Here is a 16,398-nt window from a genome sequence, read left to right on the forward strand (position 1 = left end):
CAATGAACGCCAAGATGACCGATCTCCTGCTACTCGCATCCAACATAGCCCACTTACTATCATATTATTATTACGATCAAAGATTTCAGCTACAGTGATAATGGACCAAGAGCCTGCGATGGCCAGACCTTCCTTTGTTTCGTAAAGCTGAAAGTTTACCTGTTTGTGACCTTTACAGAGGTAAAAACGACCAGTTTCGGTCGCAGTTACTTTAGGAGGTATCCAGTTCTAAAAGCTCAATTTTATAGCTTATATTCTTCGCGGCAAGTGGAGGAATCTCGTCTTCCTGTGCTGAACATTTTTGACAGTTACTTCCCACTGCTAAACACTTTCAAACTGCCGCACTCAGAGTGGAACATTAATTACTTAATTGTAATTAATTCAAAATGTTGACAAAAGCCTAGCCATAAATTGAAGGTTAATCGTAATTAAATGTCTCTGAGTACGGCGGTAACACTTTAAGAAAGTTAAAGGGTGTCTGGCAACTGTCAAAAATGTCCGGAACTGGAAGACGAGAAATAAAGGCTTTTTTTTAATTTATTTATTTAAAGGTCACAAACAGGTAAACTTTCAGCTTTACGAAACAAAGGAAGGTCTGGCCATCGCAGGCTCTTGCTCTATGACGTTAACACCGTCACATCGTAACGTCACAGAAAAAGTTTCATTCAAGAAAAAGTTACGCTAGTATGGGTCATAAAGTTAATATACCTAGCGGAATAGAGAAACAAAGGCCTGCCGCCTGAGCAAGAGAGATGTCACTATCAGTAACACTGCGTGGTAAAAAGAGACGTGTGATACATGACAGCAGCACTCTTTTTTTGACGTCCAGTCAGCACGTGCCGCACGTTGACAATTTAATCTCATAGAATTCATATTCAATCATGCTTGTGTAAGTGAATACGTACACATATTTTTTACACAGATGAATACCAACTTCGGTTTCGTTTGACAGCTCGAGATTGTTACTCTATTCCGCTAGGTATATTAACTTTATGGTATGGGCCAGGCCACATCACTGCGTTGTGGCGTCGCATCGCAAAAAACTATTAACTATGCATTGCTTTTCAAAGGTTGTTTTTACGATACGACGCCGCAACGCAGTGTTGTGGCCTGGCTGGCCTGGCCCTAACTCGATTTGGCTCCAAAATTGTCCAAAGTTTTCCTTTCTTTTAGACTAAGCCTATATACATGTTTCATAGTTAAAGCTTATTAATTAATAATTATTAAGATATATTATTTTGTTGTCCGGCGTCCACGGAGAAACCACGTCATATTTATCCGAAGTTCAGTCTTATATTATGAGCTCAAAAAAAACATACCAAATTTCATTCAAATGGTACAGGACAAAACAGACAGACACAATAATTCTTCTTTGAAGTTCTAGTTGATAATGATATTCTAGAATTTGTGGATATTTCGGTCCAAACAATACCATTCTTTCCTCACAATTTAACAGTTAAGTCGTGCAAAAATAAAAGACGAATTTATTCAAACACGATGCAGTCGGAATCATGTTTTATAAACAATCTTCGCTTGAATTTTATTTTTTATAAAATAGCAACATTTTCTGCAAATAATATTTCCGTATTTTCTGCGCATAAAATAATTTTCTTCATAGTGCCTTGAATGACTGCATTGCACGAACTCTTGAGCTCAAAGCGCTTTTCATATTATTTTACATAGTGATGAGAACGGAGGGCTCTCTATATGCCAACATACAGCTCTATATGCCGACGCTCGCGTGAATATGCTGGATCCAACTTGATTTCATTAACTGGTGTGGATTGTGCTAGATTTATAATGACGTATATCGTGGGGGTCGATTGTTTCAAGCGTAAAGAACTGTGATCTTTATTATAAATGATATTTAATTATTATTCGTTAATGTCACTTATATTATGAAGTTACTGCTGCTTGGTAGATTAAGAAGAAGAGAAGTGAGAAGTCTAGAGAGTATGGAGAATAAGTAGAGTAATAGAGAACTTCTGTAAAGTTTGTTGTAAAGAACTTTATTTGTATGTAAATAATATTATCCTTTAAAAACCATTTACTGCAGTTAAACCAGACAGTAGGCACTATAGATTCAAATCATAGAGAATATACAGGATACACCTAATGAAAAGTTTAACTATACTCTTTTATTGAAATTCTAATAAGTGTAACTTAAGGTTCTGCTAACCTTGGGTTGCTTAATTTTTGTTTCTACACATATAAAATCAATTTATAACTCATAATTCGAAAAGCTTAAGAATTTGAAAGAGCTCGAACCCAAATTCGCCAATATTATTTCTGTTCCCCATATCCTAAAGACTATTTTGCTCTAACTGACCCCATGCAATGGACAATGAATTTTTTCTCCGGTCTTTGTCCAAGCTAATAAAACCTTTGTGCATAAAATTTAAATTTCGATCGCGGCTTTTTAGGGGTACGCCGATGCCTCCAGCTTCAATCTTTTATTCAAAAGAAACACTTTGCAGGCGATTAATATCATCCTTTCGTTGTAAAATTCAAGTGACAAAAACCCAGAAAGTTTAAGGTGGATTTTGGTGACATATTTCAATAGAAATTATTGTTTACCTAATTTATGCATAATATATTTAAATATTATGTATGCCTACAGATAAAACACTCATTATTAAACACAAAAATATTCCCATACTTTCATTTCTGTGGTATTTAGGGTGGGTTGCACCAACTTACTTTAACTATAACTGCAACTTTAACTACAATGTAAAATGTCAAATCTTTGGTTAAAGTCAAAAATGGACGCCATATGGACGCCATATTTAACCATAAGTCATAACCATAAGCCTTGTCGCGTCTTCTGCCAAATTCTGTGGTCAAAGTTAAGGTTAAAGTTAAATTAGCCTTAACTATAACTATAACTTTGACCATAACTTTAACTTTAACCACGCCTTTGGTGCAACCCACCCTAAACCTTAATTATTCGTAAGAAACTGAGCGTTTCAAATCTTGCGAGTTGCGACTTGCGGCAGAAGTTTTTTAGTAGAAGTTTATTCATTCAATAGCGCGCGTAAAACGCGTAACGAATCAACAATGCTATTGAATACTTTAACTGTCAAAATATTCAGTAAACTGGCATTAGTATTTGTAATAAACTTTCAAATTGACCGGCTACTTACGGTCCGATTCGCTGTGGTCCTCAACAACGCTTGACCTACAACAATCGCTTCGGGCAAACAAATGATTAAAAAATATGCCCATGCTGCTCAAGGGTCCTTACTTGCCCCCGCTGGACGCAGCTGTTTATAATAAACTAGGGTTTTGGTGTTTTGTTTTATGACCTAGGTCATTCAGCCCTAGGCTACTTCAATAATTTCGAGAACAAAGCGTGTGTTGTTCTATTTTCTAGATCGTCTATGGCCTGTAGGCTTAATGTTCTATTGCTCATTGTTCATACAAAAGGAACTAGTTCTTTGAATCGCAGGAGATTTTTTTTCTAAACTGGGAAAAAATTATAGCAGAATTTTTGTTCGAGAAACTAACATAAAGCATATTTTAAGACCACTTATAAGTTACCTACATGTACTGTAAAAAATATAAAGATAAAGGGGGTATTTATATAAAACTTAGTATTTAAACTCCGTTTAGTTATTTCAATCAATCAATCATTTATTTGACGACCTCTGTTGCTCAGTGGTGAGCGCGTTGGTAGCCCAAGCCGGGGGTCGCAGCAGGTTCGAATCCCGCCGCCGGCCAGACTGACGTGGTGTGAAGCGTCCATAGATATTAATATTATTTGCTTTAAAAGTGGTACATTAGATGTTAACGTTCATTGCTCAGGTCTTACACTCTTAACTATAAAGATAGCATGCAAATATTTAAAAAAGTCATAAATTATAGCAACTTTGAAATATTGATCACTAATACATATTAAACTAATAATACAAGGTCAGGCTATATGAGATATTAGAAATAAACAATAAAAATATCACATCATCCCATAATTAATATTAAAATAGCAGTCAGTAATAAATGCATCACATTTTAAAATACAATAGTTTAAAATTTTACAATTGCAATAAACGACAATGTCAAGAAATAATAAGATGTCAAGAAATAATTAAATTGGTTGTTAAAAGATTAATACGTAAATATCAATAATTAAGATATACATAATATTAAGTAATGTAGGTTAAAATGTATACAGGGTGTTACAAAAATAAGTGATAATACTTTAGGGTGTGTACGTGTTCCTTGTAGAGAGTTCACTGTGAAAGTAGCAGCGCTGGAAGACCAAACATTTTTTTTCACTTTTGTATGGGCAAGGGCCCGAGCGTCACGAGTTTTCCCATACAAAAGTGAAAAAAAAATTTGGTCTTTCAGCGCTGCTACTTTCACAGTGAACTCTGTACAAGGAACACGTACACACTCTAAAGTATTATCACTTATTTTTGTTACACCCTGTATATTTCATTCAGTGTCGGAGTTTTTCGAGAACGGATTGAGAGTAAATACCAAGTCGGCTAACATTCGACAGGTGAATTTACAAGAACTTTGTAAAAATAGACGCCATTGTTAATACACAATAACCAAAGCTTTGCAGACCTATTGAAGGAACAGACCATTGTAATATAAAACCTTTTCAATAAACTTCCAATTATCTTTCAATAGGCAAAGTTGAGGTCCTACTTCCAGGCTTCTATTATAAGATTTTCTAGAATCTAAAATCTCTCTTGTCTGTTATCTCAATAATATAATTCCTTAATCCAATTTTACTTTAGGGATCGCCATCATATTAAAAATTATCTGATAAATAAATTATCTATTCATTGTTTTAAGCAAGTGCCACTTTGAAATATGATTTTTATCTCGATCTAACTAACTTTATACTCTATTAACTTAATATAAGTTAGAGTTGACATATTCTTTATTAATTAATTATCATTAATTGTTGCATTGAAAAATATACCTACTATATCGAATGCAGAATATTATTATTTAAGTAAGTATAGCAAAATAAATATTTTTTTCATCTTAGAAGCTGGTTTCATTATACCTTTTGTAGTAGAAAAATGTATCCCATATCTATATTATAATGATATAACATGATATAATCAATAATAAATCTCGTTTAGTTCTGGATCGTATGCCATCTTCTGGTGAAAATTTGTTACTTCTTTAATTTAGTGACATAATCCATCAATGCTCTACAACGGAGTGGCTCTTAACTTCCTTAATTACGGCTGCGATAGTGGAAATTAGGATCATACATGTCAAGCAGCGCAGGGTCCACTGGCTTCGGTATTTGATCACGGTGCAGGATACCAGGCAGTATTGGTGAGGTACTGACGAGGCACAGTAGCACTGAAAAGATGGAGGTAGAGAAAAATGTTTCATTAGACTTACGGCCGCACTCAGAGGCATTTAATAATGATTGAACTAGAGTTTGGCAGATAATGTATGAGGCTTTAAATGTCAAAATCTTCATTTGATTACAGTAATTACTTATCCAAAATTTTGTGTCACAATGTTAGGCCGCGTACTCCTCCGAAACGGCTTTACTAACTTTAACCAAATTTTATATGCATATTCAGTGGGTCTGAGAATCGGCTACTGGGTACTTTTTATATTGATAAGTGCATTTGTTGAATAAATAATAGCAAATTATTACAACTCGAGACTGACGGCGACCATTGTTTGTGCGACGGGATAGCGATGGACGTTGCCATGGTGACATACTTATTTAGGCACTTCAATAAAATAATACGGGCGAAATACTTTACATGGCAAAGAAACGTTTGCCCGGACAGCTAGTTACATATAATATTCGTCTCTGAGTGCGGCAGTATATGACGGGACAACGTCCATCGGGCTCGCTAGTAGGATAATATACTTATATGACTTACCAAATAAGCATAGTATATTAAGAAAAAACATGGTTTCCGCTGTGAAAAAGTTACTTCGACTTACAATATCCTGATGAATTGTGAAAAGTGTTAATTTCGCATGGCTTGAAAGGTTATAGACTAAGAGCCAAATTCGCATTTATTAACGACTTAACTAAGAATCTTTCTACGAATATAATATAAGACAAACTCAAAAGGATAATACAAAATATTGTAATTTTTACAGAGATTTTTAAAAAATCTTACAAAACAACTGCACAATATTTAAAAAGTTAAAATAGTCAAAGCTCATCTTCTTACAATAATTATACAATTCATTTTTTTAATAACCTAGAACCTAGAATTTTTGATTGAAGGTTTACTTTAGGCCAAAGCTTCGTTAAAAAAGACACTTATACTGCAGTATAACCCAGCACTCTATAAAATACTTCGAGGTTGTCTTATTTCTCCGACTATATTCAGAAATGATTGCATGGTGCTAATTAGAATTAAAATGTTTTTAAATTTTCTTATCAACTGCAGTCTTATCGCACTGGCAATTAAAAACATAATATAGGCATTCCGATTTTATTATGCACTTTATTTAGGAGTCTAAATTACTTTAAAAGATAGTACTTTAGGTAGCCAATAAGCAAAGATTTTAAGGTTAGGATATGGCACCCCATTCGTTTTAAATCTATTAAAGGATTACTCGTCAATGTCAAAATGGTCCTACTATAACTCTGAATTCCCTGGCCTGCATCTAATGGATAGACCTTCGGTTCACACTCGTAGAGGGTGCAGGTTCGATCCCGGATAGAGGCGTGTACCAATGAGACATTTTCTGATCTCAAGTACATAATACGGTGAAGGAAACATCGTGAGGAAATCCGCACATAGTTGGTCACAGACGTATTGACTAGTTCTTTCCTCTGGACTAGACCGACTATGTTGCGAGAATGCCGTATGTGCTTAGACAATCATACGGAAATCTTGTCCCAGGCACCAGGCACAGTATTTGAGGAGTGAAGACGCTGCATAAATTATCCACAACGGATGCATTATGCCTAGTTTTGGCCTGCAGGATATGCTTTGTCAATTTTATTCTATGCCTATGCATCCCAGTAGATACACGATAGGTATGATAATGATATTGTTTATGTTCCTTTTTAAAAGTCACACACGTAAAATACTTATCGTGTATAATTGTAGATAGAAGTCGTTAGGCTTGTAAAACCATTTGGCTAAATAATTTCCCGGCAAGTCGTGTAATTAAATAATTAATTACGTTAAGGCCGTTAATGTTCACTTCGCTCGCGCCAATTATTATTATTACTTTTATATATTTCATACGAGATCGCGCTCCGCCATTTTATGTGAGGTACAGGTGAGTACTAAATCATGAGAACATTTTTAAAATACATGACAAAAATAATATTTTCAAAAATAACGATATAGGTACTTAATTTATGCTACGATCTACAAGGTACGTTCCTCTTATTGAAATGTAATTAGTAATTACTTCAAAATATAATATTTGTTATATCATAATATGAAGGCTCCTCATAACGTAGATTATGATTACCATCATAATTTCTTAAATTTTATTCTTATTTATATTATAAAATATTGTGTTGCTTTTTTCAGTTTCGCCTACATTGCACCAACAGACACTGTGTCTGTTTGGTGTCAGAATTTAGAAATCAATAATTTTAAAAACATTACAAAACGTTTAACAATTTCTTGTGAACACGACAGTACTATAATCATATCTGAGGTGGGGTAAAAAGTTCAACGTACTAACATACATAGGAAATGATATCCTACATAGGGGCGGTGTAACCCGACGCGTTAGACCATTCCACCATTGTCTCCGACTGTACTAACAGACCTGGTCACGCGTAAATAGAGGTGTGAGTGGAAAAAAAATGTTTTGTTTCATGAAATGGGGAGGAATAGACAATAGTTCGATATTAATAGATGGAGGAAACGATTTCACAGTTACAGGGTGCAGCTGCCGGCGCGGCGATGCCTTTGCCTTATTGGTTAAATTAAAATAAAATCGGCCAAGTGCGAGTTAAACTCGCGCACGAAGGGTTCCGTACCTCAATCGAGCAAAAATAGGCTGAAAATTGTGTTTTTTTTGTATGAGAGCCGCCCTTAATTATTTAATTTATTTAAATTTTATGATTTATTATTAAAGTACAAATATAACTGAGTATTTCGTGAATATTTCAAGTGCCCATATGTTGCAGTTATTGATATCGAGCAAAAAATAGTAAAAAAATCACGTTTGTTGTATGGGAGGCGGGAGCCCCCCTTAAATATTAATTTTATTTTGTTTTTAGTATTTGTTGTTATAGCGGCAACAGATATACACAATCTGTGAAAATTTCAGAAATCTAATTATAGCGGTTCTTGAGTTACAGCCTGGAGACACACAGACAGACAGACGGACAGATATTGAAGTCTTAGTAATAGGGTCCCGTTTTTACCCTTTGGGTTCAGAACCCTAAAAAGAAGATTGTTTTTTTTTACAATAAATTAGAGGTAAAGACAAAATCTCGAGGTGACCCTTGACATATTCTTATGATTAATATTTATTTTTTATTATAGTCCTAAAAACGTAGTGCTTATATCTCAATGCCTAAAAATTTTGAAAGCTATTAGGTAAAGAAGGCTCAAGGTATACAAGGAAGAAATCCCTCTTTGCCACGCATTCCATAGCGAAGATTTTTAAACGAAACCTGTGGGTATCCAATGATGGTTAAAAACAAAAGATACCGAGTGTCCCAAGCCGCCTATCTGCAGTTCTCAAATCTATGACTTTACCTCAAAAATCCTTCTATCGGCGTTACATTTGAAGTCTGAATTTGAATTCCTGATTGCATATGTTCGGAATCGAAACTTTGCTCGTTTCGTACTCTGTATTCAGAATCGAAATATTTTTTACTGTGAGTAGAATCCAGTAGGAATATGTATATTGTATACCCTCCAAATATCTATATTAGTTTCTACCGGTAACGGTGGTAGAGTCATGGGCTCATGGCCCATGGGCCATGGCATGTCGAAGCATAAAGCGTGGTCAAATGAATATCATCGCCATACGTCGTAGATGGCATAACTTTTTCTTGCATTTACATAATATAATATACAATGTGTCCCGACACCGGTGTCCGAGCCTGTAAAGTTATATGTAGGGCAAATTTTATCGACAAATTGGCTATCAAATTTTTTTTCTGTAACTTATGAAAAAAAAATCTGGCTCTCCATAAGAAAATCGTTACTTATAACTTCTAAACTATCTGATCATATTAGAGCATAATATAAGTAAAGTAATTTATTTAAGATTAAAACCTCCTCTATCTTTTTAAGGTTCCGTACCCAAACGGTAAAAACGGGACCCTACTAAGACTTCTTTGTCTGTCTGTCCGTCTGCCTGTCAGCAGGCTGTATCTCAAAAACCGCTATAACCTAGACTTCTGAAATTTTCACAGATTGTGTATTTCTATTGCCGCTATTACAACAAATAGTAAAAATAGAATAAAATTAATAATGAAGGCCCCCCTTCATTATTAATTTTATTCTATTTTTACTATTTGTTGTAATAGCGGCAATAGAAATACACAATTTCATACAAAAACGTTATTTTTTTGGCCTTTTTTGCTCGATTTCAATAATGGCAACAATAAGACACTTGAAATTTTTATAAAATCCTGTATTATAATATGTGTACTTTAATAATTAATTATAATATTAAAATGAAATAAAAAATGAGGGGGGCTCCCGTACAAAAAACACAATTTGTGGCTTACTTTTGCTCTATAACGGTACGGAACCCTTTGTGTGCGAGTCCGACTCGCACTTGGCCGAAAAAGCCATTTATTAAAAAATACACTATTTTTATTATTTAAAATTTGGTTTTTCTGTATTTATATGTATAGTATCTATATATATACTATACATATAAATGTATAGTATCTATATATATACTATATATACAAGGTGTAACAAAAATAAGTGATAATACTTTAGGATGTGTATGTGTTCCTTATAGAGAGTACACTGTGAAAGTAGCAGCGCTGAAAGATCAAATTTTTTTTTCACTTTTGTATGGGAAAACTCGTGACGCTCGGGCGCTTGCCCATACAAAAGTGAAAAAAAAAATTGTCTTTCAGCACTGCAGCTTTCACAGTGAACTCTCTATAAGGAACACATACACACCCTAAAGTATTATCACTTATTTTTGTTACACCCTGTATAATAGCTATGTAAGCGTAGTCCACAAAAAAGGTCTCATTTCATAGCTAAACGCTATGAAATGAGACCTTTTTTATCTTCATAATATGATATTTACAGAGAAGTATTGGTCAGATTAGTGTGAAAGCCCGAGAAAAACTAAAATAGCTGTCATTTTACAAGCGTGAGAGAAAGATAAAATTTGGGAGCCAATTTGTCGATAAAATATGCCATACATCATGACAAGGATCGGATACCGGTGTCGAGACACATTGCATATTTTTTGTTTACTTCTTTTATTCACTTCAAAAATAACAGCATATTACAAAATATTATACTAAATAAGTATCATTTTTCAGTGTTGTGCACTGAACCAATGACAAAAAATGTTATCGTTTTTCAGTTTTGTCCACCTTTTTTAAGTCAGTAAAATGTGATTTTTCGTATTAATTGAACATTTCTGAGAGAATATTTCACGTGCTCGAACTGTAAACAAGGCCGCGAGGGGACTCGCGCCACTCGACTCCGTCATTATAACATCTCCAAACAATTTCTTCTTTCGTTATGAAAAAGAAAAAATGTATTTCTGTATGCATAATGTACAGTTGTTTCAGAGAAGTGTAACTTAGCAGTTGAGAGGAGGCAAGAACTTTGTCATCTTATACCTGAAACTCTACATAAAATGGTGACTTTTCTGAGCTGCATACAATAATTAAAATACATCAACAAGGTCTAAGGATAACGGTAATTTTCTTAAAGGAAATCAAAATTTTAAAAGGTTTTGTACCATTAGAAAAAAACTCTATCAATATTGTTTTTTGATAAAAATAAGAATTAAAAAATATATATATTGATTGTAGAGTCGTTCTTGGGTAGGTAAGTTCTGAGAAGGGTATATACATAATATATTAGGTGTCCCTCCCCCTTTTTCTGGTGTTACTGCCTACATAATATTCTATGCCACATTATGTGCTGAATCACTAACGATGCTGTAGGTGCCACTGAATTAATTAACACATGAATTAAGTACATTATTAGACGTACCTATCCATAGTACAAATCCTAGACTTACTAGTTTCAGTAGGTATGTTAGTTTCTCCTAAACATATTCAGACTTATTTATTTTTACTTTTGTAGATCAATCTTAAAGAAGATTAAAGATTCAAAAGCTTAAGAGTTTATTTCTTTTAAGGGTTCCGTAGTCAATAAGGAACCCTTATAGGGCTAATCGTCTGTCTGTCTGTCTGTCCGCGGTTTTGCTCAGAGACTATAGGACCTACAATGCTGTAATTTGGCATGAATGAACATACATATTATTGACTAGCTATTACCCGCAGCTTCGCTCGCGTTAAAACGTATTTTTATAATAGCTGTTGCCCACGACTTCGTCCGCATTAACATAGTATAATAACGGAAATAGATAATTTTTGCCAACAGATTATTATTGTTAACAAAAAATTAAAACCGACTTCCAGGGTAAAAACAATAATAATTCATAATGAACAAAAAAGTATTAAATAATTTAATAATTCTCACTCTTTGAAGTGCCTTAGGCATAATTTTCCTAAACCTCAACTATTTCTGTACACAATATCTTCATTATTTGAAGTCGGTACCAGTTTTAAATATAATTATTATTTTTAACAAAAAATTAAAACCGACTTCCAGGGTAAAAACAATAATAATTCATAATGAACAAAAAAGCATTAAATAATTTAATAATAATTCTCACTCTTTGAAGTGCCTTAGGCATAATTCTCCTAAACCTCAACTATTTCTGTACACAATCTTCATTATTTTGAAGACGGTACCAGCTAATAATACTGAGTTCTATGACAAAATATTTTTATATTTAAAACTGGTACTGGCGCAGCCCCCCCAAGTACGGGCCGAGGGCAAAGTCCCACATATTAATGAAATGACACTCGAAAACTTTGTTTAGTTAAGGTTGGAATAAATTCACTTCTAATAAATGACTTTTTTCCTAAAAAGGAAAATTAAAACTTAGCACTAACCGTACCATATCATTTTTCCGGGGCAAAAAGTATCCCTTGACCTTTCTTATGTCCAAAGTATCTCCATACCAAATTTCATCAAAATCGATTGAATAGTTTACGCGAATATTATAAAAGTTTATTGTGCGGAAACCGTATATTTTTCTGGGACAAAAAGTATTTTATGTCCTTTCTCGGGACTCAAAGTATCTACAAACCCATCAAATCGATTGAATAGTTGACGCGCAAATCATAAAAGTTTATTGTGCGAAAACCATACATTTTTTAGGGACAGAAGTATATTATCCTACGTCCTTTCTCGGTACTTAAAGTATCTCCATACCAAATTTCACCAAAATCGGTTTAGCGGTTTGGGCGCAAATCATAAAAGTTTATTGAGCGGAAACCGTACATTTTTCGGGATGAAAAGTATCCTATGTCCTTTCTCGATACTCAAAGTATCTCCATACCAAATTTCATCAAAATCGATCGAATAGTTTACGCGCAAATCATAAAAGTTTACTGTCCGGAAACCGTACATTTTTCCGGGACAAAAAGTATCCTATGTCCTTTCTCGGGACTCAAAGTATCTCCATACCAAATTTCAGCGAAATCGGTTCAGCGGTTTGGGCGTGAAGAGGTAACAGACAGACAGACAGATAGACAGACAGACAGACAGACAGACAGACACACTTTCGCATTTATAATATTAGTATTGATGATGCCGACAAAATGGTAGGTATATGAAAATAACTTAAAAGAATATTTTTTTATGAATTTTTTTCACGTCCACCCCATCGTCTGGGCTGTCGTTGAATAGGTTTTTTAAAAATGTTATGAGTATTCATAGATCATTTTCCGATTTAAGGATCCATTTGTGAAATATTTAGTTTTAAGAAAGTTTGAAGTATTATATTTTGAAAGAGAACATCATAATATGGCACCCACTTATAACTCTTAATATTACCATTTAAGTAACATTTAAGTATTTTAGTTAGGTAACTTGTATTTGGATGTAAACCAAAAACAGAACACCGTCAGTAAGTAACAGTAATTAAAAATGAAACACCTATTACCTCGCATTTCGTGGATTTCGCAGCGTGCGTTCAAGGCACGCGCCTACAGACCTGATTGCATTCAAAAATAAAATTTCAAATAACATAATAGCTTGTGTAATGCTGACCCAGAAACGTTACTATGAAGAGATTCCTGAATGCTTAATATGGGGATTTGGTATCCTTACAATTTGCTGAATAAAGAAAACCCCTTTTATGAGATGCAACTTTAACGTTTTAGGGATGCTTGTCAAGTAAAATAACCTTTTATGTATCCACTAAAAGAACACTTTGTTGTCGGCTAGTTCACTGCGAGTTTGTTTACTTAAAATATATTTCATTCGTTTAAATAAAGTACATTGTTGATTAATGTAATTGGTACCTTGCAGAAAATGGTATTAGTTTCATGTTTCATCTTTATATAGAGAAGCTTTGTCTAACTACGCAAAATAATTTTCATGGTTCGAGAGCTTTAAGATGTAGATTTTTCATAAGAAATAATATCTGTCAATAGATGTTTGATCTCAATAGCTATGAATAGGATATGAATAGGATCTAGGAAAGTGACTACTGTACATAGGCTGGTTGGTAGCACCCCTGATACCGAGGGCTGCTTCTGGTTGTTTTAGAAGGTGTATAAGCTATGGATAGTAGATTGATAGACTATACAGTATACATAATTATATAAAGATTTCATATTTTAAGGGCGAACGAAGCGAGCCCTAGTATATCCCACAACCTGTACACTTTTAACCCCCGACCAAAAATAGGGGTCTAATAAGTTTGACGTATTGGTCTGTCTGTATGTCTGTCTGTCGTGTCTGTCTGTGGCATCGTAATTCGTAGTATCTAAACGGGTGAACCGATTTTGATCTAGTTTTTTATGTTTGCTGACATGACCGAAAGTGTTCTTAGCTATAGTTCATCATCATCAGCCTGCTCATTGCTGGAAAATCACGGTTTATCTGGTACGTGATAGGCCACGATTAGCAACTTGCAGTCGTTTGATAGGTTTAATATGTTGCTGTGGTTCGTGACACTTATGAATATATTATACACATTAATGGAAAGTTGACCTGGTGCCGCAGCATCACGGTAATCAATAGGATACCCAACTCCTCACCGACTTAGAGCAGAAGTTTCTTGTTTGGGCTCATTTTAATTGCGACAACCAGTAAGACGTAGATAAACAGTAAATATTTGCATGCTGCTGCTGCAGCATCACCTGGATTCTATAGGAGCCGAGCTCCGTAAGAACCCAAAGTGGAGGTTTCATGTTTGAGCTCATATTGACATTTATAGATGGTATTCATTGGGATATGATGCTGTTGATAGGGATTATTCTGCACAAGTTTTATAAAATTAAATTAAATGAAGAAATTAAAAAAAACCCTCCAAACAACTTTTAAAATTAATAAAATAATATTTACTGACTTTAATTTTAAATAATTCCTAACCCGTGTAAAGTAATATTTTAGTCCATAATTGTTATCAAGGTGTGTCGGGGGACCGCTAATGTAGATGTTTGATTTCACATAACATCATAGGCTCAGTTCATCAGTAGCTCAGTAACAGTTCAGGGCCAAGGGTCAGTTTACAGCGATCCGAATCGAGAGAATCAGCGACTATTTAACTTATGGCGATACAAAATGCAAAAGTCGTTGCTGTCGTAACTTGTAGTTTACTTCCAGGCGGTCCCCCGACACACCGTGACAAAAGTTATGGACTAAAATATTACTTTACAGTTTACACTTAGGTATTATCTTATATCTTTAAACGAGCAATTCTAGCTAGGAATCATTTTTAGGAAATGTCATTTTATTCGTGTTTTATCGAATACCGAGCAAAGCTCGGTCAAACAGCTAGTTTAAACTTAAAGTCAGTAAATATTATTTCATTACTTTTTAAAGTTGTTTGGCGGAGGTTTTTTTAATTTCCTAATGTAGTACACTTTACGGGAAAACTATCACGCCTATTGATTTGTGCTTTAACATAGTAATTTTTATTTTTGCGTAGAAGTGTTATCATTACTTTTATCAGTCAGTCAAGCTCGCCTTTTAGCAAGTATTATTACAAAGAGAAAAATGTTTGAGTTTCAAGGCAGATTTTCTTAGCTCAGATAACACTGGAAGGACAGAACAACATAGCATATTTTGTCTCGGAAAAATGTACGGTTCCCGCGAAATTCCATACAATACGTCTTAGGAATCATGTTGTGCTTATTCTGTCAGCCCTAATGCTAGATCCCCTTGGGCGGACAACAATGACGCCACGGGGTTGTAATTAAAACGCGCGGCACCAGCGCTAGGGCGCGAAGTTTCACGCGCACCGCACTCCAGATATTACCCGACTACAGCAAAGATATTACCCGTCTAAAACTAGGCCTTTGCATCCGTTGTGGATGATTTATACAGTATTTTCAGAGCGGAGTAACCACTCCTCAAATACTGTAGTGCCTGGGACAGGATTTAAATGTCCGTATGATAGCCTAAGCACATACGGCATTCTCGCAACATAGTCGGTCTAGTCCAGAGCAACGAACTAGTCAATACGTCTGGGACCAACTATGTGCGGGTTTCCTCACGATGTTTTCCTTCACCGTATGAGCGTCCGTATTATGTACTTGTGATCAGAAAATGTCTCATTGGTACACGCCTCGAGTCCCGACTACGGCAAAGATCTTACTCGACTACGAGAAAGATAATTACCAGACTACGGCAAAGATATTACCCGACTACGGCAAAGATATTACCCGACTACGGCAAACATATTATCCGACTACGGCAAAGATATAAACCGACTGCAACAAAAATATTACCCGACTACGGCAAAGATGTTACCCGACTACAGAAAGGACTACGTCAAAAAAGCTACAAAGTTTTTCATCTATGAAGATGTGGCGGTACAACTAGCGCCACAGTTCTGCATCGTGCTATAAAAGTTTTCTTAAGTGCGAAAACTAAGTGATAATACTTTAGGCTGTGTAGTGTGTTGTGTTATACAGAGTGTAACAAAACAAACTGCCGCACTTGGAAAACTTTGTTAGCGCGATGCAGGAATAATAATATGTTAGGTATATGTTTCTGGTTTAATCTGCAATTTATTTGAAAGGCTTCGTTAAATATTAAACAATTTTTAAATATATAAAACAAAAAACTTTGTTAAATATTAAAATGTACGTGTCGTCTGTCGGTCATTTAATTACAAACGCGGGTGCAGCCGGCGGTAATGATGTGTATGTGATCCGGTTACTATGTGCGT

At 34.8% G+C, this 16,398-nt stretch overlaps 1 long non-coding RNA gene across 1 annotated transcript; it reads left to right on the forward strand.

Annotated features, from left to right (window-relative positions):
• The first annotated feature begins 486 nt into the window (after window positions 1–486).
• LOC121737372 lies at window positions 487–16,084 on the forward strand. Its single transcript, XR_006037136.1, has 3 exons — window positions 487–496; window positions 959–961; window positions 16,032–16,084. It is a non-coding gene; the product is annotated as an uncharacterized LOC121737372 (long non-coding RNA).
• The last annotated feature ends 314 nt before the right edge of the window (window positions 16,085–16,398 follow it).

Source organism: Aricia agestis, chromosome 2 (assembly GCF_905147365.1).
Source record: "Aricia agestis chromosome 2, ilAriAges1.1, whole genome shotgun sequence".
Taxonomy (NCBI): domain Eukaryota; kingdom Metazoa; phylum Arthropoda; class Insecta; order Lepidoptera; family Lycaenidae; genus Aricia; species Aricia agestis.